This window comes from Zonotrichia albicollis, chromosome 14 (assembly GCF_047830755.1).
Source record: "Zonotrichia albicollis isolate bZonAlb1 chromosome 14, bZonAlb1.hap1, whole genome shotgun sequence".
Lineage (NCBI taxonomy): Eukaryota > Metazoa > Chordata > Aves > Passeriformes > Passerellidae > Zonotrichia > Zonotrichia albicollis.
The window spans coordinates 19,071,443-19,098,457 of NC_133832.1; the positions used below are offsets into that span (position 1 = coordinate 19,071,443).

At 41.1% G+C, this 27,015-nt stretch overlaps 1 long non-coding RNA gene across 10 annotated transcripts in view; it reads right to left on the reverse strand.

Annotated features, from left to right (window-relative positions):
• Positions 1–27,015, reverse strand: part of LOC141730845 (uncharacterized) — a 103,825-nt gene that overhangs the window by 18,824 nt on the left and 57,986 nt on the right. For 7 of the 10 annotated variants that reach the window (XR_012582581.1, XR_012582580.1, XR_012582584.1 and 4 more), the window contains 3 exons: positions 18,069–18,213; positions 15,586–15,679; positions 11,491–11,552 (listed from right to left, as the gene is read on the reverse strand). This is a non-coding gene — a long non-coding RNA (uncharacterized LOC141730845). Of the gene's footprint in view, positions 1–2,439; positions 4,225–11,490; positions 11,553–15,585; positions 15,680–18,068; positions 18,214–27,015 lie in introns of those variants that run through there. The other 3 variants (XR_012582583.1, XR_012582582.1, XR_012582587.1) reach the window with 3 other exon arrangements.

Sequence of the window (27,015 nt, forward strand, 5' to 3'; positions counted from 1 at the left end):
AAAATAAAGCCATTTTTGTCCAAATGTATTCTGGAAGCTGCCTTAAACAATAAATGTTTCTGATCCTTACTTGCTAACACTGTCAAAGAACTTGGACACTCTGTGCAACATCATAATCTAGGAATATTTTAAAGATTCTAAGTAACTTCATGCCTAAAGCTTCTTTGACAGAAAAAGTTACTTATTCAAGTTTCAGTTTTGTATTTCTGTGAAATTTATCTTCAAATATTTGACTGAAGTTTTGAGACGTCTCTCTTGATTTCGTGAGATGTGAAACGTTTAATTAAAATTGACTTAAAATCTAAAGAAATACATGGAGAATTGGTTCAGATAACTTAAACATGGGGTAGGGAAAGACTTTATATATTTGCATATTTTATTGCTGGATATAAAAAGTGATTTTTCAAATAAATGCCAGTTCTTCTGAGCCTTCCACATTTATCTGCAGAAAGATCAAACAGAGTATGAAATTTCAGAATGCTCTGACTTCCTAAGCTGCACTAAAAATATTTTAGTTCTGGCTGTCCAATGCAAGTTACTGGAGGATGTTCTGTGATTTAATTGGTCTCTACTGGTTTTATGCTCAAAGGACAGTTCCTTTCACATAGCTGGCGAAACTCTTGTAAGAAAAATAGCAATCAATATCTAAGATGGGGTTATTAAAGGGAAATCTTATCTTCTTTGTCTAGCCCAGTTTAAATTTTTATACATTTTTTTTCAATTTTACTCACTGAAATAAATTTTAAATTATTAATGCTGCTCTGTCTGTAATTTTCTGCCCTTTGTTGTTTCCTAGAACTGACTTCAACATGGGATGAGAGTTGCTGAAGGTTAGATTGACATCCTTTGCCATTTCCCAGCAGAATTCCCACCCATCCCAAAGCCTGAACCTCTGAGAGCAGCACCAGCCCCCTGAGCTCTGGGTGCATCTGCAGAGAGTCAAACAAAGAGGATTTTAATGCCTTAAACCATCTCCCATTTAAACCTTCCCAGCTGCTCAGAGATGTGTCCTACTAAAAACACTCTGTGCTATCCAGATATGCAGTTTTATTAGGTATAAATTATTTTCCAAGTGATTCTTTATCTGGGCTTTTGCTTTTTACAGATATCTAAAATTTGCCATGAGTCTGTGCGTTTGGGGCTTGGGGCTGTATTTATGTCACACCCCACACAATCCCTGATGTGACAGATTCACATGCACAAATTGGTTTAGTTGTCCACACCCTAAAAGCAAACAGAGATTGCTGGTATTGAATCTTGCCTGTACAAAGGGTGATCACAGAATCATGGAGGTTGGAAAACATCTCCAAGGTGACCAAACCCAACCCCTGGGAGATGGTTCAGTGGGCATGGTGGTACTGGGGCAAAGTGGCACCAGCCCCACTCATTTATGGAGCACACCCAGGGTTTGTGACTCCTCCACCTCCCTGGGCAGCTCATCCCAATGCCAGAACACTCCTGCAATTAAGGAATTTTCCCTTTTATCCAACCTGGTTATTGATTTTTACTTATAAAAAAAAAAAAAAAAAAGAAGAGAGAAGGTGATTATTGAGTGATTCTTTACCTAGTGAATTCAGCCCACTACTTCCAGTGAATGCTGGAATAATCATTTTTTAACAAGTGGAAATAAAGGTGTAGCAGGAGGGCAAAGGAGCCTGCAGAACTTCAGATGTTTTTGGCAGGTGGAAACTCATTAAAACTGCTCATGCTTGAGGAGGTGGCAGAGAGAGTCTGTGCTGCTCTTGAGACAATGCTCACAGAAATATTCCTGTTTCATCTGCCTGATAAATGGTGATCTTGGAAAAGAAAGTGGTTCTTCTGCAGGCAGCTGTGCAATTCAGAGCCTCACACTTCCTTTCTGCGAGCCCCATAAAGATGAAGTCTATTGCCTCAGACATTTACAAATCAAATCTTTTCATGGCACTAACTGCTGCTGGAGAGAGGCACAGATGGAAAATCCCTGCTGGGCTCTGAGGGAGGGCAGCAGCAGCAGGGCTGAGCCTGCACCCAGAGCAGCACCCCAGCATGGGAAAAGCTGTGCTTTGGGGCTGGGAAACAGCCCTGCACTCCAAACAATGAACAGGGAACACAACTCCAGCACGGCTAACTTGCCATAAGTCCTGCACTTAAACCAAAAACTGTGATGCTGTTCACAGCGGTTCCTGGATTGCGGAAGAGACGAGGATCTGACTCCATGTTTCAGGAGGCTTGATTTATTATTTCAAAATATATATTACACTAAAACTATACTAAAAAAAGAAGAAAAACATCTCATCAGAAGGCTAGCTAAGAATAGAATAGGAAAGAATGATAACAAAATCTTTTGTCTCGGACAGAGAGTCCGAGCCAGCTGACTGTGATTGGCCATTAATTAGAAACATCCACATGAGCCCAATCCCAGATGCACCTGTTGCATCCCACAGCAGCAGATAACCATTGTTTGCATTCTGTCCCTGAGGCCTCTCAGCTTCTCAGGAGGAAAAATCCTAAGGAAAGGATTTTCATAAAAGTTGTCTGTGACAAAAAACCATCTGTCCATCCTCATCTGCTCTGGGTCCAACTTCCTGATGCTGCACTGCAGAAATGTCTGCATTTGGGGGTGTGATTGCTTTTTTATATTTTTTTAATTATTATTTTTATTTTATTTATGGAAGCAGAGGCGTTTCTTTTTGCTGTGTGCACACAGCTGCCAACCACACATTTGGGGAAGGGCTGAAGGTTTGAGGAGGCTCTGGAAGGGGCAAATCCCCTGTCTGGATTGCAGTTGTTTGTTTTTCAGCCAGTGCCACTGGACATGCACCTGCATAAAGCTCCCACACACTTTAATAACCCAGAGGTTTTTAATTAAAATGAAATTATAGCAGTTCTGTCACTCTCCTCTCTCTCTGTAAAACACTGTTTTCTTTTCTAGTCTTAAATTGTAATGCTTCATAATATCAAACCACCAGCAGAGCACTCACAACTAAAACAACAATGTCAATTTGATTTTAGTTTAATCTAATTCGGGACAGAGCTTAAATCTTATATAACACATATGGCAGTCTTTATTTTTATCTTCTGGGAAACTTATACCAAGAGTTTGAAGCAATTTAAACTTTTAAACTGAGAATGATGTCAACACAAAGATTGGTCAATAATGGGACAAAAGCTGATTTTTGATCCCTCAGCAGAGCTGGAATTGCTTTCATGAACTGACCCCTAGTTTTTTATTTTTGAGATCTAAAGATGTGAGTGGCATCCTGATGTCAGTGCATAAAGTTCTTTCCTCCACAAAAGCACAGCATGTTAAAATTCCAAGTGATAGAGGAGGCTTTTCTGGCGTGTAGCAGGAAACATTGAGTGACTCCAGCATGGTTTTCCTCTTGTCAACAAGTTAATTTGAAGAAAAATAGCTGTGCTTCCAAAATAATAGTGTCTCCTGTCATAGAACTGCTGAACACTTGGTTCTGCTACAGGGATTTTTATTAGAGAGAAGCAAGACTAATTTACAAACATCAAGAGGCAGAATGTGATAAACCTGGCTGTGCCTGGATGTTTAGAGAATCTGCACTGTCAGTTTAGCTACAAATGTGCTGTGGCAGTCAGGAACACTTGCCAAACTTCACTGCAGCCAAAGCCCACTTGGTATTCTAAAAGGATTTCTTGTTTTTCTGAGACAGACAAAGGTCATAAAGTCTGACTTGATGCAGTGTATGTCTCCATCATCTGGGTATTCAGAAGATAGAAGCTGAAGTCCTTGAAGTCCACTGCAGCTATTCAGTTACATGGATTAGAAATGTACACTTGAATTTCTTTCCTGTGGCATTTTCATCTGAGATGTGCAAGACAGGTGGAGGGAAAGAATGCAGCAGCAGTAATGGACTAAAAAAGCTTTTAAGCTGATCCTAAAAAGAAATGTATTGCGTCTATCCATCAGTCACATTGCCCATGACCACTTTTTAAAAATCCTAAAATCCAACATCTTTCTGACAGAGATTGTCTACAAGTGTGTACTGCAATTCACTGCTTCATCCACTATTTTGGATGCAAAATATTATGAATTCATAATTGTCCACAGCACGGCTGGAGACCCACCTGAGTTTGATAATGAAAAATTCCCAAACTTCTGCAACTCTGTCAGCACAGCCTTCAGCAATTTGCCTCCTTTTGTATTCTGGAAACCGCTACAAAAAATGATAGTGTGTGCTCCTGGGTTTGGTTTTCTCCTTTAATTTCTCCTTTCTGCTAAAAAGAAACACATCATTATGGCCTCCCTGCCACCTTTGTGAACACAAGCTGTTACATCTCTCTCTGTCTCTCCTGGATATATTTCAGAACTTGCACATGGACTTTTTTATCATTGTTCACCCCATAAGATCCTAAGGCACCTGCTGAGGTGTTCCCTGTGAACCCCAGTCCTGGCCATGCAAACACTAAATGGCATTTGCAGTGCAAAGCTGCTTTAATTTGTTTCCTCAGCAGCAAATCAGAGGGTGGAATTTTAACTCTAAGGACACATTTTCTCTACAAGGAGATGGAGCTCTGCTACCTGAGCTGCATGTAAATGAGAGCCAGCTCTGTAACTGGGGGCTGACACAGGGTAACCCTCAGCTCTGAACGGATCCTGTGTTTATCAGAACACGTGTGTGTCCCAGCTACAAATCAGCACTAAACTCTACAAGTCGAGGCCTCTTTGACTTGAAACAGCCGCTGAAGGCAGAAATCAAACACACAGAGACAGAACCCAGTCCTGGCACGCTGCACTGGGAGCTTTCAAACACCACCGAGTGCTTTTACCAATATTTCTGCTTTCACTTTCATCACTGTAAAGGCATTACACGATTCCCTCTGAAAATAGAGATATCCAAGGAAGATGAAATAAGAGAAAAATCTATATCTGAATGTATTATTTGGCTGCTGCCTCAGAGCACAGCTCATTGCTGCCGTGCTCTAAGGGGCCGCTCTGTGCCTGCAGTGCTGAAGGCACAGCTCTGCTCTCTGCAGCCTCACACTGCATTTCTGGGCTGACACACCAAGGCTGAGCATCCTGCTCTGGCTCCACGGGAAAAGGTGGAGAATGTTCAGAACTCCCAACAGCAGCACGTCCAGAGCCAATGTGCTTGGACAGAGAGAACCAGGGAAAGGGAAAGTGGAAGGGAAAGGAAGAGGGAGGAAAAGAGAGGAAGAGGGGGAAAAAAGGGGAAAAAAAAACACGAAAAAGGGGGAAAAAAAGGGGGAAAATGGACATAGGGGGTGAAAAGGGGGGGGGAATGGGGGAAAAAGGGGAAAAAAAGAGGAAAAGGGGGGAAAAAGGAGGGAAAAAAGGGGGGGGAAAGGAGGGGACAAAAGGAGGGTGATAGGGGAAGAAAGGGAATAAAAGGGGGGAAAAAGGGTGAAATAAAAGGGGGGAAAAAGGGGGAAAAAGGAGGGGGGAAAAGGAGGGGAAAAAGAGGGAAAAAGGGAAGAAATGGGGGGGAAATGGGAAAAATGGGGGAAAAATTGGGAAAATGAGAAAAAATGGGAAAAAATTGGGGAAAAATGAGAAAAAAAGGGAAAAAGATTTCCAGTTAATGCAGAAGGGAGCTGCCACCTGAGACTGGCACGTGGGGCTGGTCATGGTCAGGGATCTTTGTCCCTGCGGGGCAAGGACAAGAGTGCCCAACCTGTGCCAGGGCATCACCATCCTTACAGGAGAAAATTTTTCCTACTATTTACTTCAAACCCATATATTCACCCGTACAGGGGAGTATTTTTCATAATAGCAACTTCAAACTTCGTCCCTGGCAGTTTGAAGCTATTCCCCTTGTCCTGGCACTATATGCCCTTGTAAAAAGTTTCTTGATGAAAAGTATCTAGGCAAAAATAATTTAGTTTTTCTCCTGGCTTTCTCAGTTTCAGCTAACCCGAGGTTTTCTGAGGGAGAGGACAGGAATAGACATTAAATCAGACCTCAGATCTTCCTCCTCTCACCCCTTAATGAATGCCATGGAACCCAGCCTGCTGGGTCTCTCATTATCAGGTAATCATGCTGGACCTAAAATAACTTCACTTCTGAAGCTTTATCAGAAGCTGACCTTTCCTTAAAACCTTTTAATAAATTGTCACTTTCTTATGAAACTCATCTTGGAAAAAGACCTGGCCAAGGGTTTGTCCATGGACTTTTATTAGACATCAGCATGGATGTGCGTCCATGGTTACACACACACTGTCCTGCAGCACTACTGACCAACCAGATTTTAGTTTTATTTTCAGCCACAGGCTTTTTTCCTGATCTTTTTGAGTAATTAAAAAGCTTTGGGAACTATAGATACAGGCATAATTGATAAAGCCTTATTTCTGTATGTAATTTGTATATTTATGGCAGTATTTCAAACTTCTCAGTGGACCACTGTGTGTCCACTGAGTGTAAAATGTGGACACACAGTGATCCACTGTAAATGGATGCAAAATGTGTAAAAAGTGTAAAAATCTCCGTCTCTTGTCATGCCAGTCTGACAATAGAGGAGCAGTTTCAGAGCTCTGCCACTCCTCTCACATTCTGTTTACAACAGCAGCCAGCCTTTTTTTGCTTTATACTTGCTTGAACAGTTCTCTGGCAAACCTGGTTTGCGTTTTTATCGCATGGCAGGCAAAAGGACCAAGCCATGATTATAACCAAAATAAACACCTGAGAGATTTACCCTCTGGCCAAGAGCTGTCTCAGGATGGACAGCATTGCACACGCCTGTGAGCATCACCAAAATGAACAGAGTCTGTTCAGGAAGCTGGCAATGCATCACACAGAAATTCCCAGCTGGGGAGAATTCCTGGATAATCCCCACAAACCCTGCCAGGATTCCCTGCAGCCCCAGCACAGCCCTGCCGGACACCAGCACAGACCTCCAGAAGAGAGGCAGCTTATTCTGAATTAATGAATTTTGTCTGACTCATTCTCCTCAGAGGTAACTCTGCTTCCTCACTGTCCCACAGCTCAAGAATTCATCCCAGGACATGCATGTGGTGGTGTTTGCAGGGGTCCCAGGATGAGGGAAGAGATGAGAAGCTTGACTCCATGTTTCAGAAGGTTGATTCATTATTTTATGATATATATTATACTAAAAGAAAATTATATACTAAAACTATACAAAAGAATAGAAGAAAGGATTTCATCAGAAGGCAAGCAAGGAATAGAAAAGGATGATAAAAAATCTTGTTACTGACCAGAGAGTCCAAGACAGCTGTGATTGGTCATTAATTAAAAACAACCATATGAGACCAATCAAAAATGCAGCTGTTGCATTCCACAGCAGCAGCAGATAATTATTGTTTTTATTTTCCTCTGAGGCCTCTCAGTTTCTCAGGAGAAAAAATCCTAGCAAAGGATTTTCCAGAAAATATGCCCATAACAATGGCATTTATACTTGTTCTTTGCTAAAAATCAAACAGCAACTAACTAATGAAACAAAACCAAAAAAAAAAAAAAAAACCTCACAAAACCCAACAATCCACCTTGTCTAGAAGGGAAGGTCTCATTTTCAGGCATTTATCCTTCAGAGACTGGTTTGGGCTGCAGTTTGACACAGAATTGTCCAGAGCTGTGGTGGGTCAGCCTTGGCTGATGGGCAAAGTGCACCCAGCTCCTGGCTCACCTACCCCTCACCTGGATTGGGGTGGATAAATGGGAAAAACACAACCAAGGGAATTCAGGGGTCAGGACAAGGAGATTCTGCAGGTGCACCCAGTGCAGCAGCTCAGCCTTCTGTTCATGTGCACAGCGCACAGAGAATTGTTATTTTGACCTGACAAACCCAGAGTCACAGTCCTATCAGTCTTTGTTATCAGCTTGTCAGCCCCCTAATAAATACATTCCATCATCTCTGTGGGAGTTTCACTCATTTAGATGGTAATTCCTCTTCATAGGTATGTTCTACACCAGGTGCCAAATATAATCATCTGTAATATTGCTGGGGATGTATTTTAACACTTCTCATGTCCCTACACCTGTGTGTGGTTTTATTATGTAGAAAGTGTCTGAATTTAAGTTTATATGACCCATCCATGCAGGACATCTTCCTCTTGAAACTTGGAACCATTACTGCACTTGTGAAATGTGACAGTAAGGCAAAGTAACAAAAATTTATCTCAAATCCAATTAAAATGTTTTGAGCAGTCTAAGCTACCATTAAACTTTTTTTCTCCTGCTCTGTTTGTGAAGTGTCCCATGAGCTTGGTGCTGCAGTAGAAGTGATTTTAGAATATTTTTGTTCACCTGAACTTGAGACATTCAGGATGTTTCTCTCCAGCCTGGCAGGCAGTGCAAATGGCTCTGCAGTTCCCTCTCCCCACTCCCAGATTGGCCCTCTGGGAGGGAACAGGGACCGAGTGAGAGCCTGGCATTAATAAAAGCTAGACAGGCTCTGCCACACTTTGCATCAGACTCCCAGTCTACAAATCTGGTCAGATCTTTCCCCAGGTACTTCTGGAAGCTTTTCTATCCCATCTGCAACAAGGAACAATCATTTTAGCTGATTTTTTTAGTTATTTTAGTGAGCCTGTATTTAAATTTTGCATAAATAGAGATATTTAGAACTGCATCCATAACTTTAAGGGTTTTTTTAAGAATTGTTTGAGCAATACAAGCACAATCTTTTTCAGATTTTAAGGAGTAGCAGGATTTACTGTAGACTTCACCCTGTAGTAAAGTGGGGAGAAAGGAAGGGGTATTAGCAGCATCTGCCACTATTGCCAGAATTTTCTACTGCCAAATCCATAATACTTCAGGTCTGAAGTTTTCTGAAGGACAAAGCACAGCCCCCATTAATTCCCATCTTAAAAGTTCCATCTCCAAAGTCTGTCTTATTCTTTGATGTGTAAAAACTGAAGTGCATCGAGGATGAGGACTCACCTGTGAAAACATGGCAATTAGTTCTGCATGAAAGCAATCAAGTCAAATTCAAGAAGGAGAACAAGCTCTTCTGTCTCACAGACTGTCCCAGAAGACCCTTCCAAAAGGATGATCAAGAATACTGGGAAATATTTAACAGCAAAGGAATAGCTTCTTTGAAAAATAAAAGAGTGGTCCTCAAACCACTCAATTTTTTGGCCTAAAGAGTTAAAAACCAAAGAGTAGAACAAAACTTGAAAGTGTTAGGTCTGGAAAAAATGGAAATGAGCTGGAATTTGTATTCTGAAGAAGAGCTAAAGTAGAGCAAGAGAAGAAAACAGCTGCTTCAGGAATACAAACACTAAATTTATGAATGCAGAGAGGCCAGTGAGATTGAGCTGTTTAATGTATTGTGTAAAACTGTTGCCTAAGAATATTTAACCAGGAAGCCAAAAACTGAGTCCAGGCTGGACTAAGTCCATCAGTGGGTTACCTCCCCGTTCTTTTTGATTATTTTTGAATTATTTCTTTTCCTGCTGATGCTCAAGCCTGGAAAGCTGCATTGCAATAGGGAAGGGCCTCAGCAGCACCATGGCAGCCCCAGGCAGGGCCGGGTCCCTGGTGACACTGAAGGGACACCGGGCCCAAGACAGGCCAGCCAGGTTTGCTCAGCACCACAGCATTTAATTATTGCACTGCATAATTACAGCTCATCTCCTAAATGGCTCCTTCAGAGCAACAAAGAGCAGAAAAGCTAAAACCTAACTCAGATGAGAAAACACAGATTTGGTTCCAGGAGTTAAATAAATGTAATGTAACCAGGGAAATCCAGTAACAGGGCTGTCAGAGATGTGGGGAGGGATTTTAACATCACTTTCTCATTTTTATTTTTTGTTTTCTGTCTTGAATTTGATTGTTTTAATAACCCTCAAAACAATCAAAAGTTACCCTACACATAATAATGTATAGGCTAATATAATATTTTCTATTATTTGTGTATATTGTCTGCTACTTGCCCTCACACCAGCTCAGCAGGTAAAGGAAGAAGGGGAATTTTGCCATTCTGATTATTTGTTGCTATTCTGGTTATCCTGACAGGCTCTGCAGGTCTCTACCAGTGGCAGAGGCCTAGACAGAATTAGAATATATTAGAATTGGAATTAGCTAATGAACACAAAAGGCTACTGAAGCCTTGTGTCCCTACAGGCACGTGTGTGTGTCACAGACATATTTTATGAATTTTTTTTTCTTTAAGATCTTTTCTCTTGAGAAGCTGAGAAGCTTCAACTTCTCCACGTTTTGCTGCTTTGGAATGCGATTTGGAGAATTGTTTATTTAGCATGTGAAATTGTTTTTACCTGATGACCAATGACAGCCACCTGTGTCGAGGCTGTGAGGAGTCACAAGATTTTATTCATTCCATTCCCCTCTAATCCTTTCAAGCCTTCTGATGAAATCCTTTCTTCTATTCTTTTAGTAGAGTTTTAATTTATCATTTTCTTTTAATATAATATATATAATAAAATAATAAATCAGCCTTCTGAAAGATGGAGTCAAGACCCTCATCTCTCCCCTCATCCTGGGATCCCTGTGAACACCAGCACATCTGTGTTCATACACACACCCACACTTTGCAGCACTGGACCAGAAATGAAACCAGATCAACTTTAACTCCCTCAGCAGAGATTCACCAACACAAACCATCCTCTTTCCATTGGCTGTGGACAAAAATCTAAAATTAAAACCAATTTTTGTGACTGTTTGCTGAAATAATCAGTTTTATTCTTGTTTACAATGACTCCAGCACATAAAAGAAACTGCTGGATCCATTATCAGTTACACTCTGCTTGCCAGTCTCAGCTATTTATGATGCTAAATTATACAGCCCGAGTACAAAATCAAAAGTTGCCAAAAACCAGGGAACTCATAAATTTGGAAAGCACAAGAGGTAGGAGGGATGGCTAATGCCATTAGAAGCAATGGCTAAGCTCCTTCAAAGGGATAATTCCATGTGCTGTTCAACAGGTCAATAATCAACACATTTCAGCCATTTGAATATCATTTATCAGGCACTGTCCTGTGACAGCTACTGTCAAGCATACAATTATGTTTTTGGTTCTATTGCAATGATTTTTGGTTGTAGAATGAGTCCCAATTTCTAAGAGTATCCTAAACTGCAAAAAACCATTCTGCATGTTTTCATTTGGATTGCAAATGAAGCAAGGTGCCTTTATACCCTGTCTTACTTCTCCCTAACGTATAGACTCCCTCTACAACTACTTATCTTATGATTTTAATTTAAAAGCTAATCTTCTAGAATTAATATTAATTAATATGACTTTTTTGTCTTTCCCTACCACCTTCCATGCTCTCAAGTTGCAAGTTTGCAGCTGGAATGGCTCAGCCCCTCTGCAGGGCTTTATCTTCCTCACAGATAACAAATCTGTGCCACCTTGCTGAATAACCTCAGTGGTGCTCAGTTATTCAGAACTGCTCCATCTGTGTGTCCGTCCGTCCGTCCATCCATCTGTCTGAGTGTCTCTCCCACCTCTCCTGAGGGATCCACATCCCAAAAATGCTCTTTCCAAAGGTGCCCTGCAGGCAGAGGCAGCCCCAGCCCTGCCTGAAGCCCTCAGGTGTTTGCTCACCTGCCCAGGTGCAGTTCTGGCCTCTCAAGTCAACTCTGCTGCTGCCAGAGATAGAGGGAGACCTGCAAAGGGGGTGCAGCAGGAGAAAATGGAATTATTCACTGGAAACACTCTAAGAAAAGTGAATGGAAAGCAAACATTTCAGGCAGGAAGGAGAGCAGGTCAGAGATCAGCAGATTCCATCAGGCTGATGAGTTCAGGTTTCTCCTCACATCCACAGATCTGCCATCTCCATTGGTTTGCCATTGATAGGCATTGAGGCAACCCAATTATTCTATTATTGAAATTAGATAATGAGATAATTACAGAAACTTCCTTTCCAAGCTCGTACATGCTCCACTGACACAGGTTGCAGAAATATTCCTGCCAAGAATTTGATTATTAAATGTGAACTTGCTTCAGCAGAGATGCAGAAATGCCCTTGATCCTTTGTCACACATCTGTGCAGCTCTTTTTTGGTTCAGCACAAAGTTCAAGCATGGGATGTGAATCAGCAGCTAATCATTTTCCAAAATATTTGCCTTATAAAAATTTCCTTAGAAGAAATATTCTCTTTTAAAAAAGGATTTTGTTGAAAAAGCTTTACTTTTTATTTTCATTCTCATGCTTTACTATGCACAACAAATCAGTTTTTAATGAAAGATGGCACTAATATACTTACAAGTCGCATAAACCAATGGACTTTGTTTAATGAATAACCCTTGGACAAGGTACCAATGTATTTTAGTAGTTAAATTTCCAGTAAGATCAACATTCCATCACTCCAATATCAAAGCTGCTGCCTTGAGCAGCTACTCACTGCTGGGACATTTGTGGGAGCTGAAGCTGCTGCCTCCCAGTTGTTTGTTACCATTATTTACCATTATATATACCATTATTTATATATTTTTTATATATATACCATTATTTACATATTTTTTAATATATATACCATTATTTACATATTTTTTTTATATATACCATTATTTTCTTTGGCCAGAATGGGATGTGCTGAGGCAGCAGGATGCTCAGTACCAGGATTCCCTCATCTGCCCCAGGGAAACATCAGCCAAGTTAACTCCAGTCCAGCTGGTCCTGCACCATTCAGTGGTGAATCAAAAGGAATGGAAGGATTTATTCTCAAGAGTAATTCAGGGTCACATGCATTTTATAACATGGTAAAAATAAATTTGATTATCAAAAGAACTGCTCCAACACTGAGCCCTTTCCATTGTCAGCAGCTGTTCCCAAACAGCTCCAGTGTGGGTGCCTTGCCATGGCATTCAGTCCTTCAGGAACTGCTGCTGCTGCACTGTGGGAGCCTTCTAGAAGCTTCTACAGATCCTGCATCTCCTTCTCACCAAAACCTGCCCATGCACAGGGGACAGAGGTGACCCAACATCTGCTATGTTCCCAGAGCCAAGCAGAGCTGCACTCAGAGCTGGGCCACGCTCAGTCCCCACCATCCGGAAGCCTCTGCACAGAGGCACAAGATTTGTCTCCAGCAACAGGAACCTGCAGCAGGTTTGGATGTCTTTGCATCATGCAAATGCTCTCTCTTTCTGACATAGCAGTAATCCCCAATTACAGCCCTGACTGCAGGAATATGCTGCTAAAACCATGAGAAAGGAAAAAAAAACCCTCCTGTTGAGAGAACATCCTTGATAAAGCAGCAGTGGCCTGATGTCAATTAGGCCTAGGGACATACAAGTTTTTTAATGTAAGACAGAACTGCTGGTTTCAGTCATACAGGTGGATTCATTTATAAATGCTGACCCTGACATATAATTTTCAATAAAAGCTGTGCTTTTCTATCTAATTTCCATCTTTCAGCTGAGACATTAGCATTTCTTATTCAATGTTCTTCCCTCTCAAGCATTACCTCAGATTAATTGGCACTGTATAAAATAAGTTCCTGGGTGCACAATGGTAACCATGGTAGCCTCCATCCTATCTTCACAATGCATATGCAATTCAGTCCTCAGGAAAACATAATTAGTACGTAGCAGAACACATTCTCTCCAAACACATCACCGTGCTAAGAAATGCACTAAATCAAAGCAAATGATGCCCACAGCCTCCACCCAACTGGGCTCCCGTTGCTGAGCAGTTACATTACAAATGAATATACTCTTAAATAGTTTTGCTGCAGCATCCCCAACTTGCACATCGTGCTTCTCTCCCGTGTTTGCTCTGCTGTCTGGCCAAAGGGTGGCAATGTTCTCCTGGCTATCAGCAGGATTGCATTCCTGCAGGAGCAGCTCTTTGCAGCCAAGGCAGAGCGCTCTGCATCATTAACTGCGCTGCTAACCGGGTCCCAGTGCATCAGCACTGACCCTTCAGCTACAGCAACAGAAATATTCACACACACTTCGGGCTGGTACCCAACGAGCTGTGTGAAGGCACGTTCACATGGATCTCCTTATGGGGGAAATTAAAAAGCATAAGCAGCTCAAAAAGCAAAGAGTGCTCTCTGTTCCTTATCACACACAATCAGGCCCTGCTGAGGTGCTCCTGTGTTTGCACAGGACAATCACTGCTCTGCAGGCAGGGAGAGCTCCCACAAGCCTGCCTGCCCAGGAAGGGCCACCCAGACCCTTGAGGTTGCTTCAGAAAGCTGATTTAACTCGTTTGAGAAGTTTCCCGTGGCTCCTCTGGGGATTTGCCACTTGTGAGGATTGAAGTAATCTGAAGCAAACATCTGCAGCAGGGCCTGAGCAGCACAGCCACAGAGGGTGGCAGTGACACAGCAGCGCGGGGCAGGCTGGGCAGCTGGCACTGCTCTAATTAGTGTACAACAATCCCTGAGTTAATGGCAGAAAATGGGAATAATCACATGGAGAATAATCTGCTGCCCTTGTGCTGGACACACTCCCACCATTACCAAACACAGCCTGTCCCACACCCAGACATCCAGACAGATTCCCTAAGACACTAAAAGAAAAATTATGCTTTTCCTGGAAAAGTTACACTTAGACACCCACAAAAAAAAAAAAAAAAATCCATTTTCAAATGCCATCAACTATTATCTGCTAAATTACTGTTAGCTACAAAAAGCAAAATAAGAACCACTTCTGCCCAAAACAGGAGCAACAAGAGTAAGGAGGTGTCCAAACCTGTCCAGGATAGTTGGCACTTAGAAAACATGAAAGTAATTTAGTTCTTCATCTGAAAAAACATTGGTTTGTTTACTGAAGTGTTAAAAAGGCTGCTTTCATTAAGCCTGGGATATCACTGTGTCAGATGAAAGCAGGCACTCACTACACTGTGGTAGAAATTCCAGACAGCTGGTTTTGAACCCCAAATCAACCCAGCCAATATGAAACCAAGTAGTTGCCTGTAGTTAACTCATCCCAGAATTCTTAGCAATTTTCATACTTACAAGACAGATCTTCACTTTATCCCCTGTACGTGTGCATGAGAGGAAATACTTTCCAATCCACACTAAAAAACTCTGAAACAGTTCTAATATTTTTAAATACTTTTGATAATCCTATTTGGCCTTTCCTTTACACCAAGGATTTTCTCTGGCCACTTTTCTCCTCGTGCCCTGGCAGTGCTGGTGTCAGACAGAATTGCTGACATTGCCATTGTCACTGCCAGCCCTGCAGTGCCAGCCTGCAGGAGAACACATCACAGCCCCATTGCAGGCATTACGGCGAAAAGGAGCATTATGAGCACAACATTCCAGCCACCCACATGCTAATGATGCATGTACATCTGATTCCACACATTTTGACTTTTAGATATGTGAGGGAATGGAAATAAACATTTCTGTCAAGTAACAGCGCCACAAAATAACTTTTCAGGTAAAAATGTCATTATTTCAATTATACAGAAGCACAGAAATGCCCTCTGTTAACTCTGTAACACTTAAGTAGACACATCACACTTCCCTTTTATGGCCAGTATAAAATTTATTTGGCAAAAAAAATGGGGACAACTGGTAAAATGGCACATTTTATGTGCAAAAGCATGCTAGTGCAGGAAAAGCTATTTATCTTCATACAGGTGATGACATTTATTTCGTGCAATTACATTGGCTAATCTATCACAGAAGTGTTACATGACACCAACTTTGCATTTTTCTGAAGATTTTCTGAAGCATTTCATTACCTGTTTTGTCACCTGGTCTCATCATGGCAGCAATTCTGAGAAAAGCTTTCAGGTGGTTCTAATAATTGCTGGACTCACTGCACTCCCAGCTATCCTGGACAGAGGAGAAATGTTAATTAGTGAGCACAAAAAGGACCAAAATCTACCCAAGGTTCAGGTGGCAGAGTTTGGGAGCAGGATGATCACAAAAACTCATCTGCCACGCGTTTCATGCTCTGTTCCTGTTACATAAACTTGGCTTTGCTCGCTGTAAAACGCCCAGGCAAGACTATCTGTGCCTGCAGAACATTCTGAACCCACCCTGCTAAAACACAGAGCACTGAGCCCTCAGAGTAAGAGTTTTTATAAACCATCACATGAAAGGTAAATATAGAATGGAGGTGGGGGAAAAAAGTCAGTGACTGGATTTTGGGAATGATAATTAGGTACACTCAGCTGTCCCATGCCACATGGCTGGGGGAAATCTTACAGGCACGTCAGCAACAGAAATACAAGTCAATGTTCTATTATTATCCTAAATAATATAATTTAGGTAATAACAGTGTAAAATATTGAAATATTTTAAATGCCTTTAAAATGCTGAAAACAAATTTTCTTGGTCATTAACTGCTGAACATTAGAATTTTTATTTTTTTCCATTAAGATTAGTTAATGTTTGTGAAATTACTTGAACGCCATTTAATTACTTGAAATTCAGAAGCATCATCGGTTTCAGTCATCCTTCCCAGAGAAAACTCCTTCAACTGCCAACACACCAAATATTTGCCAGCCATGAATGTCTATATATAGTGAATAAAGTGTAGGGATGTATGCACTAGGAAGCAGTGCTCCTTTCAAAGTCTCTGGCTTTTGGTACCAAACAGATATGGAATGATTCACTAGAGAAAAACCTCCCCAGGAAAGCTGAAAGAGAAGAGCCTAAAAAAAGCTCCTTCCACTGAAGTGCAGTGCAAAGACAAAACCAGCAGCACTTTTTCAAACAAAGGAGAAGCTGCTGAAGTTCCCACGAGCAGAATTTCACAGCACAGATCCTACACAGAAGCTGCTCTTTTTCTCCATCTGAAACGCCAAGTTTTGGATCAATATTGCAGATGCACAACTTGCAGATGCAATCCCGAGGTACAACAGAATGCAAGATGCCTCCAGACACTAACTCAGGACCAGGCAGTGCAGTTAAAATATCCCAGTGATTTGCAAACCAGCGAGGTTTTATGAACCACTCCAGATCACCTCCCATATTTTCAAGTACTATGTGTACATTTATACAACAAAAGGAAGATGAATTAAGCACGACACCAGCATCAGTCTTTTTGATGTCTGCAGCACACTTATGTCAAGATTTCTGCTATAACACTCCTTAAAACTTTCTGACAACTCGCAGATTTCCTGAACATTCTGAAAGTGTTCAGACGCATTTATGGTGTCGGCAGGTTTTTTTCTCATTTGGAGAGGAGGGATGATATTATTCATAGAATTAGAAATGTATTTTGTAGTAATTTCCCTGGTCCGCAGGTACGAATAGAGGTCTGTGCTTGCTGCCATCCAAACATTATGGAGTGGATCCCTTGTCCGAAGATCTGAAGTCCATGTATTGCAGATATAAACTGAAGTTTCAAAACTCATGTTTAAAATACTTACAAACCTTACAGTGATTTAAATTCAGATTTCTGGCTATGTTCAGGAGCATGAAAATCACGTGAGAGCTTCCCCATCAGCCCTCAGTCCAACACTCCTCTCCTAAGCCCATGAGTGTGAAATACTCATTTCTCCTTTTTTGTTAAGCCAGATGCCATTGAGGATAAATGGAATAACGATTATACATAATTATTATATAAATAACAATGTATATAGCACACATACATATAACATATATATATGTGAAATAATATATATAACATATATATGTGTGTATGCAAATGCACATTCAGGGACACAAGTGGTGGTTTCTGCTACAGAAAAAAATACGAAAAAATTCGGCAGAGGCTGGTGACAGTAACTGCCCAAGTGACAACAAAAGGCATGGCAAGAGTTTTGCCACCAATGTGAGCATTACAAGCTCTGACACCCATCACTACTGACTTTTTTGCTAGATGACATTTCACAATGTGCCTGAGAATCCTCTAATTGCCATCAACAATATTCTGTTGGTAGGTGCTGCAGTAGAATATTCTGCTCCACACATTCCGGTCCCTTTCAGCAGACCAGCCAGATCAGTCGAAAACAGGCATCTTGCAGGTGTGTTGTGAAATGCAGCAATGATTAACTGTGAAATAGTCACTCAGGAGCTGAGCCTTTTCTTTAAACAACGCTGGTTTACAAATGCTGTCGTTTCTCAGCACAGAGAGGAGCTGTCACTGCAGTGACACACTGCAACGCCAGCTCCGGGGTAATTGCGCTGATTAGCAAACAAAATATTCATGGCCCATTTGAATGAATGGGAAAATTGTAAGACAAATTCGTGCTTGGTTAAGTTAATAAAGTACCTTGTCTTCCGATGTGCTCCTGTGGGAAGTGGGAAGCCAAAAGTGTGCAGCACATGAACTGACTTCAGTGCCTTTTCACAGGGAACACTCTGTTCCTTCCAGGGGGATCACTTCAAAGGTTATTTCAAGTTCATTTATCCAGTTTCTGGAAATGAGAGAGGGCAATGGATCAAGAACAACAGTGCAGTAGCTAAATACTGAAATGTAGAGCTGTCAATTAAAAATTACAAATAGTCCAACAGAAATGTGTGACTAACTTGGGGGGCCTTTTCCCTCCAGTTTTCTGGAGGTTCCAAAACACTGGGCAAAAGGAACAGTTTTATCAAGAGCAAATACTATGCAAATGTGCCATAAGCACTAGCTTATTGGCCATTAATACAGAATCTTGAGTAAGAACAAACTTAAAGATTGGACACCTGATTTTCCCTGCCAAGCTAACAGTCTCTGTGCAAGTCTCTTTTCTGGAGAACTCCTGAGAAACAGAAAGGGGGAGAAAAGCAGCTTACCCTGCTATGCTAAAAGCCACCAGCAAGGGATAATTCTCTCTCTGCTTTCCCATTCACAATGGTGCTCTTGGAAACAGATTTATTTTGTACTTCAGTGCCTAATAACAGCTGTTGTGCATTTATTGTCCCACTACCCTGACACAGTAATGTTATCCTACTTAACTCTGGACTCTTTCTGACACACAAACACACCCACCACGGCATTCCCTAATGCTGAACCACACTGTCAGGGACTGGGGCTCCAGGGCTCTTCACACTGCATTTCACTCCCCCTGTGCTAATGGGCACAGGTCAGCACAGGGTAATTGCAAACAATCACCAGCAAACAGGAAATGCCCCATTTTAATGCCAAGGTTGGCAGAGCTTTGCTTTCAGACAGAAGCATTTAAAGCAGCATTGCTCTGTTGTTTTATTCCTCACATTTGGGATGTTTTTCAGACACTCCCAGAGTCTATTTCAGTCCAACAGGACTTTGGCTTTACACCCAACATTTCTAAGTCCCATTCCCACAGAGCTGCCCTCCCCTTCTGCTCACATCTCCCCTGATTTCATTTGGCTTTGTCAGAATTTGATTCACCCATCCCATGGCTCCTCATACAGACCCCAAACGTAGACTCAGATATGATTTTCTGAAGACAACTCTTCAGCATTATCCAGCTCCACAAATTTCACCATTTTTCCAAATGGATTTCACTGGAGAGGTGGTGTGGATATGAGGAGAGATTCTAAAATCACAATGGGCTTGTTCACAATTCCCATTTCCTTCCAGAATCAAAGACTCATTTGATAGAACTTCTTCAGTGTCTGGTCCTTATCAAACACAGATGCCACACACAGCTAGAAATCTTCATTTGTTTGTAGCAAGAGATAGTTAAGCATAAACAATTAGACATTTCTAGCAGTCATGTCTTCTTCTCCCTAATTACCCTTGAAGGCAGAGTTTAAAAACTCAAACTCTCACTATATGCATGAGTTACCTTTAAAAGTTCACTAAGATTCTCATTAATTTCCCTTTTTATGTCCAAATCGTCACAAGTTCATAACCTGGTATGGTGAAGTGTTTTAGAGTTTCATTTAAAAGAGAAAAAAAAAGGGGGGAAAGAAACATGGGGAGCTAAAAAAGGATATTTAGAAAACAGAGTAAATACTAACCACAAATAGTTTAGTTCATCTTTTTTTTCTGGGTGAGCAATAAACTGAAAAAAAAAAAGCTGAGATATTTCTTTCAGTCATATTTTCCATGATCCGCACTTATGTCACACAAAGTGGTACTTGAAAGAAATTCTACTTGTATTAAAAATGAAATGCTTATGTCTCTCTTATTTAGGCAAAAACCCCACTGTTCAGCAGACATAAAAGTATTTGTTTATTCGATCTTGTTACCTATTCTGTAAGTTTTTATAACCTTCTAAAACACGAAGCAGCACACTGTGTAAGAGCTCCTCCAGTTTTCTCTGAAAATCCTTCCCAAACAGCGGCTTAAGCTCTTTAAACACTTGTCCAACATTCTCTGCATGCACTGACACCATGGAATGCCTTCCAATAATAAAGAAAAGTAACAGCATGGTATTTTATTTTTCATTTTCCCTGAGCTCTAAGTCGTATTTGCAAGACAATGATTAGTTCATGAGCAATTAACTCATCATGTGCTTAAGACAGAAGCTGTTTATTCTGCATTTTTACAGCCAAAACAGAAAGGGTGGGCTTGTTTTGGGCAATTTCATGCTGATTACTTCTGGTATTAATACAAAAATCTTAAATCAGTGGGACTACCTGAATATTGCTGAAGACATCAGCCACAGAGGAACGTGTCAGCCTTTTCTTTGAGCAACAAAATGAAATAAAGCAAGGAAACGAGCTGGAATGAGCATGCCATAAACATTTTCCAGAGGAGACACTCTCCAAGCATGATTCCTGTGCTCGCACAAACTGCTGAGAGGCACCAAGTGGGCGAGCAGGAGGATGCTCTGCTCCTCTCTGATTCCCACATTGTTTTGCTCTGGCAGGAGCAGCGAGATGAACACACCGGGTTCTCTGTTTGCTGCCCAAATCAAAGTTTGTCTCTCCCTGGGCTTCAGAGGGAGCAATCAGGCTCTGGCCGTGGGCAGAGCTGTCTGTGCAGGGGCAGGGCTGGCACAGCAGCACAGCCCAGTGCTCCACTCAGCTACACCAGCACAGAGAGATAAAATAGATAGATAGATAGAGAGAGAGATAGATAGAGAGATAGAGAGAGAGAGAGAGATAGATAGATAGAGAGATAGATAGATAGATGATAGATAGAGAGATAGATAGATAGATAGAGAGAGAGATAGATAGATAGAGAGATAGATAGATAGACAGATAGATAGATAGATAGATGATAGATAGATAGATAGACAGATAGATAGATAGACAGACAGATAGATAGATAGAGAGAGATAGATAGACAGATAGATAGATAGACAGATAGAATCCTGCCTTAAAAGGCCACATTTGAAAAGAAACCATTTGGAGGATTCCTCATTTACCTGTAGAACAGCAGACAGAAGCCCAAGGACCATTTAGAAGAAGACAGGAACATCTCAATATTGGCAAGGTCCACTATTCATTTTTCAAACCAAAATACTGACTAAAGCCATGTTCTTTGAAAAATGACTATGTTTCAGGGTCACATTAAAACTTTGGGATTTGGTTTTTCTGCAGTTATTGTAATCATAGCTCCCAGTCAAATTGAAGAGCACGAGCTAATTGAGCTCAGAAGGAAATATATTCAGCTCAAGCCCTGTTAAAGCAATGCCTCCTCCTTCTTCATGCTGACTTCTATTCAAACATGGAGAAATGACTCTTTAAAAAAAAAAGAAAAGTGAATTTGAAACCACTTGGGATCAGCAGGATCAAAAACCAGTCACTACTTCTTAAAAAGAATTGGTCAGAGGAGAACTGAATCAAGGGTGAAGCAGCAGGGCTAAGGCCTGGGTGAAAAATGAGAATACTGATCAAATTTGTAGCACTGCTTTAGTCACTGCTCAGACACTTTAGGCAAGAAAGAGATTTGGGAGGTAGATTGTCAACCAATATCACCTCAGACAGCTCCAGTGCAGCTGACTTAGCCAGGTTTACAGGGGCTTTTGATCTCAGAATGAAGGATTTGCAGAAATCCTTTAAATTTCAAAAGTGAGAGGAAAGGGAGGCAGCTCAGGCTGAGAGGGAGCACAGGAAGCATCCTCAGTACAGGGAGAAGCACGAACACCACAGACCACCAGAACATCCCAAAAATTCCAACAGAAACAAGATATCAACCATCAAATCCAAAGCAGAAGAGTTCCCTTCAGCCCCCAGCCCTCTGCTTTAATTATTGTCCATTCCCTCTCCAGGCTGCACCTTCACATGAGGGTTTTTTAAATCTGCACAACTGAAATCCACAGAGATTCCATATTTACTGCAGCTAAACACCCATTCAAATATTTCTGAAAGTAAGTATTTAGAAAAATAAATCATTGTTGTTTCATAAGAAAATCAAACTAACATGGAATCCTTGTTCTCTCACAGCCTTTCTTGTCTCCACCCTCTCAGAGAACTTTTAAATCTGAAAAGTCAGTCAGACCCATGTTGTAAGGATTGGTTCTAAAAAGGGAGCAACATAAACTCAGAAATGGAAAGAAAACCTCATTTCCACTGTCCTTGAAAAGAACAGAGAACTACAGAACTATTTTTGCCCACAAAGCCTAAAAAAAGGGAAAAAGTTTAAAAAAAAGGATCAAATAATTTAAAATGAAATAGATATTTCTATATTGAAAAAATATACTGAAATAACTCCAAACAGGAACAAAGAAGATGCTCATCTATTCTTGACTCCCATAGTTTTAAAATCCTTGTCTTACTCTGACAATTCACATTGACTTCTGGCACAAAGGATTCCAACCAACTGATAAAAAAATCTTGGTGAAAAAAACCTTAATATTTCAAATTAAGATTAACAAACATATCATATAAAAGCTTTTTTCAAAGATTATGAAACGGCAAGCTATTTAATAAAGTTGTCATTTTTTCTTTCCTGAATTCTTCATTCCAAATGTTCCATTTTGGTTACTTTGATGTATTTTATATTCACAAAGAGCAGTTTGAATACAAGAAGGGAACAAAATGGTGAAGGATGTTCCTAATATATCAATGAAAAAAAATCCTGACATGAAAGTTCTTTTTTGTAAAGTTGCAAATCCCAAGGAAAGTCTGGATAAACTCTGCTCCCAAGACAAGTTTACTACCATAAATTATTAGCGCCTTTATCTGCTACTTTGTCACACATCTTTATTTTTCTCACATTTTTCTACAAAATTAGGGTAAAGAATAAATACTCAACTGGAGAGTCTGAGTCATTAAACAATATTCTGTGTCTCAGCTACCTTTTAAGGCTCTTTTTAATGCAATGTAAATATAATTTCTGGTAGTACTTAAAACATTAATCCAAACCAACAAGACCTAAGGGCACCTGCCAGTTCAGATTTCTGAGCAGCATTTTAGCTGACAGCAACTGTACACTGCTTAAAAGTCAGTTTAATTTCTACACAGTGCAAAATAATTCTTCAGAAAGTCACTGAACTCCTGCTCTACTGGAGACCCAGGCAAGGCATTAATTAGAGGTATTAGAGGTACCAATTTCAGATGCCGGTTTCTGGTGAGGGTTTGTATCAGGTTTTCTCTGCCCAGCAGCTCAGAGCCATTGCAGCCTCCTCACTGCTCCAGAGAGGAGTTCAGGGCTCAGCCAGCTCAAAAGCAGCACCTCCCACACGTGTTACTGCACAGCAGAGGAGGGAGCTGCTGGATGGGGAGTGCTGAGGAAGAACTGAGAAATAAATTCTGTGCTGGCTGCTGGTGCTGCAGATTTGCTGCACCTTTGGGTGAAGAGAGGTCGGTGTTACCAACAGAGCCTCCTGTGATGCCCTGGGAAGATTGGCCTAGAACAGAGGCTGGATGGGGTTAAAGAATAAAGCAGGGGTTTATTCAAAGGATCTCCTCCATGGATCCACCTTGGGCAGCACCACAGCCCAGCCAGGGCTGCGCCCAAGATGAACCAAAATGGCCCCAAAATGAACCCAGAATGAACCAAAATGGCCCCAAAATGCACGAGGGGCACGGGCTCTGTCCCTGGGATCAGTTCTGCTCCATTTGCACCTTGCAGTTCATTGTCCCATCCCAGCTTTAGCCCAGGCAGTCCCACCCTGCTTGTTTTTCTCTCTCCAGCCCACGGGGTTTGTGCTCCTGGGCTGGGATTTGGGTCATTTGTCCTTGGTGCCCAGCTGGAGCAGGAATTGTTTTGTCTCCCTGCTCTGTGCACAGAGCTCAGCATCCCTGAATGTGGAGCTCAGACCCACACACTACAGCAGCACAGAATCTGAAACATGTAAAAGCTAAACCTGAGGCATCACCTCATGTCCCCATGCCAAGGAATTGTCACCCCTGCAGTCGTGGCTGGACTCTCACAGACATTGGGATGTGGGGATTTGGCACAGTATTGGGACAGGTTTGATCAGGCAATAATTTTGCTCAGAGCACCTCCCCAGCCTCTCATACCACACGTTCATGAGAGGTTCACAGCTCATGGGCAGTTCAAGGCAGCATTCCTCAAGCTGATTTTGCTCTGCTCCTGATGCCCCTTCCCAGCAGCACAAACAAAGGAGGGTGTGCTAAAAGTCCAATTGCAGCTCTGGAATGACAGAGACAAAGGAGGCAGGAGCGTCAGGAACGTGCTGCTGTCACACACAGAACAAACTGACATTCTGACTGTGACAGACACACAGCACATTTTTTAGTTAAAAGTCTGGAATTAGACAGAGAAGGCAATAGTTACAATATGCAGCCAAAGGATTACTGAAGAATGTTAATTAAAACATTTTACCCCATTTATTACTCATGCACTATCCATAATTCATGGATCTTGGAGAAGTCAGACTAATTTTACCATAATGATCTCCTTAAAGATGGCTGATAATTGGGAAATATAATTCTTACCAGAACTTTGGGGGCTGAAGCTACATGATAAAAAACAAAATACCAAGGAACTCAGATTTTTAGATACTGAGCTAATTTCACAGAAAAGAAAGCTTGCATATTTAGCAGGAAGCCATCAAAATTCAAAATAGAAGCCAGCTTGAAATAAATGATGTCTTATTTTAGTAAGCAAATTTTGTTTAATTGCTCTTCAGAAAGGAATTCAGCTTGTAATGGAAGATAAAGTTTGCAGTGAGCAGTGCATAATAGCAAGCATAGCACAAACACAGCACAATAAAAACCATTCCCACCATGCATAAACTCCGTCCAGAGCACTGTGATTCAAAGCTATCAGTCATCCCTACTAAACCAGGGCAACGTTCTGACATGAAATCCGAACTGAGTGCTCCTCTGAAGGACATTCAAATCCTTCTATAACACTTAAACCCAATTCAGCACCATGCTATTCCCAATCTGTGCCTCTACACTGAAATCAAACAGCTATTTTAATTATTGCAACACAAACCAGACTTTCAGAGGGCCGGGGCCCTTTGGAGTGGTTCTGTGCCCGAGTTAACGAATGCAGCCAGTGGAACTCAATCCTCTCAGCTCCCTGCACTGCCACAAACAGCAAAACCAGAGATTTTCATGCCTTCTTATGGGAAAACCCTGCCTGGCTGCCATCCTCCCCCAGCTCAGAAGCAATTGATCTGTCAGAGCCTCAAGATGGGCTGATCAAACAGTCCCAGGACTGCCAGGATTACATCCCAGCATCTCCAGTCCACTTCCTTTCCTTCCCCACTCCCACACAGGCTCTTTAACATGTTCTCTGCTTTTGTTTGTTTGTTCTGAGGTTTGTCTTTCCTCATTAGAGACATTTGCATTCCCAGGGAAATGTGCACCTGATTTACATATTTGTTAAATCCAGGAATATAAACAGTTTTGAGCATTAGTACGCTGACAGAATGTCACCATGTAAATAATGCAAGAGTCTCACAGTGATTTCAACACATCTTAGGCTAATTTGTAACAGAGTGCTCTGTCTTGTGGCATTATTAAGAAAATTATTTCCATGCAAGCCAAAAACAGCTACAAAAGAGAAAAAAAGTCTTAGCTTAGAATTTTGTCCAACTTCTTACAAAGAGAAGAATTAAATGAGTGAGAGGAAAACATATTAATATAAGTAAAAAATGTAAAGAAGTAGAGTTAGAATTTCCATTCCTTGTGAACAGTGCTCTGCTGCTGCCAGGTTTGCAGAGAAGCCTCTTGAGAGCAGAGCAAGAAATGCCATTGAGTCACTCATCATGTGAAGAGCTGAGAGCTGGGTCCATCTAAAATCCAAGCTCAGATGAGCTCCAGCTACTGCATTATCTGCTTTATTGTAAGCCACAGAGAACCCAGGCAAACCCTCAAAGAGAGACAACAACACTCAGCTTGAAAGAGAGAATTGTCTGTGCCATCAACTGACCTCATGGCTTTGCTCTAATTCTGTTTCTGAAATGTTGATTTGTGGAAGTCAAACCACACCTTGATTTCCACAGGCCCACAAATGACATGTAGCTTCAGAGGTTGTTTTCTTAATGGAAAGGAAATTTTCCCTTCTTTTTGTGTCTTTCCTGATGCTCTCCTCTGAATACAGGGAGAGCTCTACCAAAGCCCAGCAGCACCAAATATTCATTTGTAGGTAAATAAGCTGCTGAGAAACACCCACTCAGACCAGAGCAAGAAGACACATGAGTGATTTCAGGTTACCCTCAAGCAAGTCTGTTTTAGGAGCTGCATCATCAAATATCCTCACAGGATAAAGGCAAAATGTTCCTTTTCCCAAAAAAAATGAAGATTTCAGCTCTAGAATCTTCATGGGAGAGATGGGAACCAAACACGTGGCTGTAATTCTGCAAAAACATTACTGGACCTTCGGAGGTTAAAACAAGTCACAGCACCAGAGTCTCTGTTCTGAAAATTTCTTCCCATCTTAAAAGCAAGTTATCCTTACCCCTTAAAAAAAGGGCATTAAGTAAAGTTGACTCTGTATCCTCTTACAAAATAAAAAGCATTCTTGCTTTTTCATAAAGCAATAATAATAACTTTATACAGTATCTATGAATATAAATAAGCACATCATCATTATTGCTAAATATAGAAGTACAAAAAACCAATCCTTTATTTTACATATTTTTTCCCCTGCAAAAATAGGGGTTATTTAAAAATCAGATACTGGTACAAACATATTGAAAAATATCTCTATGTCATAAACACAGTAATGCAAGTCTGGCTTTGAATATTAACACCTCAGATTCAGGATTTTAAATCATGTGTACAGTGTGTACACAGTGAAAAACAGAATATTGTTGCTCAGAAGATTAATCAAGAACAGAAGCCAACTTGGAAAAACAACCAAAAAACCAGATATGCCTTCAAAGATATTTTTCCTCCAAAATCTTTAAATCAAGCTAGAAATGAAAAATGAAGTC